Source organism: Bubalus kerabau, chromosome 2 (genome assembly GCF_029407905.1).
Source record: "Bubalus kerabau isolate K-KA32 ecotype Philippines breed swamp buffalo chromosome 2, PCC_UOA_SB_1v2, whole genome shotgun sequence".
Lineage (NCBI taxonomy): Eukaryota > Metazoa > Chordata > Mammalia > Artiodactyla > Bovidae > Bubalus > Bubalus kerabau.
This window is the reverse complement of record NC_073625.1, coordinates 50,074,792-50,079,719: the sequence shown is the minus strand read 5'-3', so window position 1 is coordinate 50,079,719 and position 4,928 is coordinate 50,074,792. Positions and strand designations below refer to the sequence as shown.

The following is a 4,928-nucleotide window of genomic DNA, read 5'->3' as shown; positions in this document are numbered from 1 at the left end:
GATGAAAAAAAAACCTCAATGTTACTAATCATCAGGGAGGGCAAATCAAAACCACAGGAGGACTCACCTCACACTTGCTTCACACGTGTAGGATATTAGTTCCCTGACCAGGGATCAAATCTGTGCCCCCTGCAGTGGAGACATGGAGTCTTAACCACTGGACCATCAGGGAAGTCTCTCAATTTTTAAAAAATTACTAATTTTTTGTTCTTCAGAAGTCGGTGTAAGAGAATGAAAAAACAACTCACAACTGGGGAGACAACATTTTCAAATCCTATTTCTGATAAAGAACTTGTATACAGAATATATAAAGAAAGCTCAAGATTCATTAATAAGAAAGTAAACTATTTTTGGGTGGGCAAAAAAATGTGAACAGATACGTCACCCAAAAGATCAATGGATGGAAAATAAACACTTGGAAAAAATACTCCATATAGTTAGTCATTGCATGTGTGCTCAGGCGTGTCTCACTCTTTGCGGCTCTTTGGACTACGGCCCACCAGGCTCCTCTGCCCATGGGATTCTCCAGGCAAGCGTACTGGAGTGGGTTGCCATGCTGTCCTCCAGGGGATCTTCCTGACCCAGGGATCAAGCCTGAGCCTCTTATAACTCCTGCATTGTCAGGTGAGTTCTTTACCACTGGTGCCATCTGGGAAGCCCAAACTGTTTCTACATTATAAAAGTAGCACATTTATTTAGTATGAGATTTATGATAGATTTTTACTGACATGAGGAAAAGCACATGGTATTAATAAAGAAAAGTGAGATATACTCTAAAGTTGCTCAGTTGTGTCTGACTCTTTGCGACCCCATGGACGATACAGTCCATGGACTTCTCCAGGCCAGAATACTGGAGTGGGTAGCCTTTCCCTTCTCCAGGGGGTCTTCCCAACCCAGGGATGGAACCCAGGTCTCCCGCATTGCAGATCATTTACCAGCTGAGCCACAAGGGAAGCCCACTCTAATCACAGTTTAACTGGGCTGCCGTCTCTGGGGTCGCACAGAGTCGGACACGACTGAAGCGACTTAGCAGCAGCAGCAGTAACTGTCCTCTCTCCCTCATACCCACTTCTAGATAAAATTCCTGAAGGAGATGCACTAAAATTGTGTCTGGGTAATTATAGTTTTTCTGTACTGTTTATTCTTTTACTTCCATACTTTCCAAACTTTTTACAATAACCACAATTAATCTTTTTTTTTTTTACCCAGAACATAATACCTTAATTTTGAAGACAATTACCCAGACTGGTGAAGATACTGATTCATTAATCATCAGCTACTGGATGTCTGCTCTTGCATGGTACCAATCTTCTGCTTGTTCATATGTCCACACACTTGTAGCTTTAGTTTTGGTGACAACTATTTGTTCCCTCCCTGGAGGTGGAACATACTGATAGACTCAGCCGTACAGCTTGTTATAGCTAATGGAATGTGAGTGGACATGATTGAGGCCAAGCTTTAGGTGCAGTTATGTGGTTTGGCTTGGCAGTTTGCGCTCCTGCCCTCTGCAAGAGAACTGCATGAGGCATGGGGCTGTTCCTCCTTTCTGGGTCCCAGAGTGAGATGGCACGTGAAGCTGACTTGAAGCCATCCTGCCATCCGAGGTAAGGGCACTGCTGACCTGCAGCCCTCCTACAACAGGAGTGAGAAATCAAGGTTTGATGCTAGAAGCCGCTGAAGTTTGGGGGATTGTTTGTTACTCAGCAAAAGCTGACCACTACATATTGCCTACTATAGACGTAAGCTCTCAGACAGTAGGGACCAATGTGTAGCATAGCACAGCAGTATGTGTACCACAAAATCTGGAATCCAAGTCAAGCGCCTCTGATGCCTTAAATTCCACATCACGGGGCCGAACTGTGTGAATGAGGGTTAAGGGCTTAGGTGGAGTGTAGCAGGCAATGGCACCCCACTCCAGTACTCTTGCCTGGAAAATCCCAGGGACAGAGGAGCCTGGTAGGCTGCAGTCCATGGGGCCGCTAAGAGTCGGACACGACTGAGCGACTTCACTTTCACTTCCATGCATTGGAGAAGGAAATGGCAACCCACTCTGGTGTTCTTGCCTGGAGAATCCCAGGGACGGGGGAGCCTGGTGGGCTGCCATCTATGGGGTCACACAGAGTTGGACACGACTGAAGCGACTTAGCAGCAGTAGCAGCAGCAGCAGCAATGCTTAAAGATGCCTTTAAAAAGGAGAAGGAAATGGAAAACTTAAGAGAGAAAGAAAAGAAAATTTTAGAAATGGGGTAGAGGAATGAGAGAATGGAGTGGAACTGTAGAGAAAAGAAGTGGGTGAAGATGGAGAAGGAGGAAGGTACATACAATAAAAAGGTGGCTAAGAAATGCTTTCTATCTTAGCTACCACAGGTAGCCTTTCTGTTCTTAAAAATGGTGCTGGCATCACCTTCTCCTCAAATGCACCCATCACCTCCCTTCCTCAGCCAGAAAGTGGAAAATGCTCCACCGTGGGCTTTGGTGAAAGCATCTTCTGTCCTAGCAGCTCAGGGCACCACGGGGTCTGTATTTCTTTTCTGTCCACATTAGAGCTTCCTTGAGGTTCTCTTGTGTACGTTGCTTTTTCTGGGTGCTTGTCTCTGAATTGCCCTTTTCTCTTAACCTGCAGGTTTCCAGTTCAGGTCTGTCCTGTGCACCTAACTTCTCCCAGGAATATCTCACAGCTTCATCTTAACGCGTCGCACCTGTCTGCCTTTCTTGGTGAGCAGGATTATTTGATGTAGGGGAGGGCCCAAGAAACTTCACTGAAGATTGAGATGTAGGTGGCAAGAATTTAAATTCATATTTAATAACCAGCTCATCTTTTTTTTAATACCTAAAGACTTTTTTTTCCAAAAGAAATAAAACCTAATTATGCACAAAAGAAATTCACTTAGAATTAATTCACTGGGAATTAAATCAAAAAAAGGTAAAGATGTTAATAATCCTTTTAAAAAATAATTCAAATTAGAAAGACTAATTATAGGAACTCCTTTATATAACAGGAAACCAAGTTCTCTGAGGCATGGGGCAGAGGAATAGCTATAAAGGAGACCTGAAGAAAACAAAGTTTCTGATTTATGGGAGAATTTTTGTGGATGAGGAATACAATTTCCCTTGATGAAGTACTGCCCCATTCTGCTGATAAGCTGTGTGATTGTTTCCGGGGAGATCAAAGGATATAGCAGGACCAACATTTAATTCTGGAATCAGGATCTCAGAGTTCACCATCTTGGACTCATGAAATCAGGAAGAAAGGAAGACTGAACGTTTCAGTGGTCTCTCTGGTTGGAGAAGTCTGCCCGGTGAGTGATAAACCTGGGATTTCTATTTGGGGCTGACTTACCCAAAGCATTTGCTCTTTTCACTGCTCCCTGAGGACAGGCAAGGATCTCCATTAGGATCTGAGGGTTTATGCTTTCTGATTCCTTTTCAAGGTTTTATTTGCCAGTCATCAGACCATAGAGTCATGCCAACGTGTTAAATGGTGTTTTTCAAATTCTGGCTTGTGTCTCAGTGGGTCGTGAAGTCAAATTTTAGAGCCTCTCATTATGTATTTTTGGAACACAGAACAGAATAGAAAATAACCGATGGCACTGGATCCATGCAGAGAGTGTTATGAGGAAACTGTGTCCCTTCAAAGTTCGTGTGTTGAAGTTCTAAACCCCAATACCTCAGAAAGTGACTATATTCAGAGGTTGTTATTGTTGTCGTGCAGTCCCTAAGCCGTGTCCAGCTCTTTGTGACCCCCATGGATTGCAGCACGCCAGGCTTCACTGTCCTTCTCTATCTTCCAGAGTTTGCTCAAATTCATGTCCGTTGAGTTGGTGATGCCATCCAACCATCTCATCTTCTGTCATCCCCTTCTCCTTTTGCCTTCAATCTTTCCCAGCATCAGGGTCTTTCCCAGTGAGGTGGCTCTTGGCATCAGGTGGCCAAGTATTGGAGCTTCAGCTTCAGCATCAGTCATTCTGATGACCCATGAATATTCAGGGTTGATTTCCTTTAGGATGGACTGGTTGGATCTCCTTGTAGTCCAAGGGACTCTCAAGAGTCTTCTCCAACACCACAGTTCAAAAGCATCAATTCTTCATGCTCAACCTTCTTTATGGTCCAACTCTCACATCTGTACATGATCACTGAAAAAATAAAGTCTTTTCTTTTTCCAGCTGTGCAGCATGTGGGATCTTAGCTTCTAGACCAAAGATCGAACCTGTGCCCCAGCAGTGGAGGTTCAGAGCCTTAATCACTAGGGAAGTCCTGGAGATAGAGTCTTTAAAGTGGTAATTAAGTTAACATGAGACCATTAGATTGTGTACTAATCCAATATGCAGGTGTGCCTATAAGTTAGGACGCAGACGTACAGAGGGAAGACCACGTGAGGAACCAGCTAGAAGGCAGTCACGTGCAAGCCAGGAGAGAGGCCTCAGAAGAAACCAACCTGTCCACATCTTGATCTTAACTTCCAGGCTCCAGAACTGTGAGAAAATAAACTGTTGTTTACATCATCCAGTTTGTGGAATTTTGTTATGGCAGTCCTACCAAAAATAGCAAACGGATTAAGTATTATTTTGTGGGATTTTAATTTCATCACACACTTACACAATTACGCTCTGAATATGGATTTACAGCCTGAAATTATTGAAGAACGCTGAGTTAGAGTGAGGCTTCATTTCCATAGTCAGGGAGTCAGCTATGGAGACCATCTGTGGCCATCCAGGTGAGGGCACTGACAACGGGGCAAAACCACTACCTGAGCCAGCAAAGGCTGCCTGGGTCCCTACCAGCAGCAAAGAGAAGCCCCTGGCTTGGCAGTGGAAAATCTACTCTTACCTAGAATTTTACCATGGCAAAGAATGTGTGTTAGAACAATGCAGCAGTCTTTAAGGGCAAATTATTTATACTGATTTTTTTTTCCCCCTCAAGGGAGCAAC

The 4,928-nt window shown here is 44.0% G+C and overlaps 1 long non-coding RNA gene across 3 annotated transcripts; it reads left to right on the top strand.

Annotated features, from left to right (window-relative positions):
- The first annotated feature begins 228 nt into the window (after positions 1-228).
- Positions 229-4,689, top strand: LOC129644712 (uncharacterized). Of its 3 annotated transcripts, XR_008710948.1 has the most exons (5): positions 965-1,114; positions 1,210-1,300; positions 2,624-2,773; positions 3,000-3,299; positions 4,329-4,689. It is a non-coding gene; the product is annotated as an uncharacterized LOC129644712 (long non-coding RNA). The 3 variants fall into 3 exon arrangements; XR_008710947.1 differs by lacking the exons at positions 965-1,114; positions 2,624-2,773 and adding an exon at positions 229-624 and having other exon boundaries at positions 4,329-4,521; XR_008710946.1 differs by lacking the exon at positions 2,624-2,773 and having other exon boundaries at positions 4,329-4,521.
- The last annotated feature ends 239 nt before the right edge of the window (positions 4,690-4,928 follow it).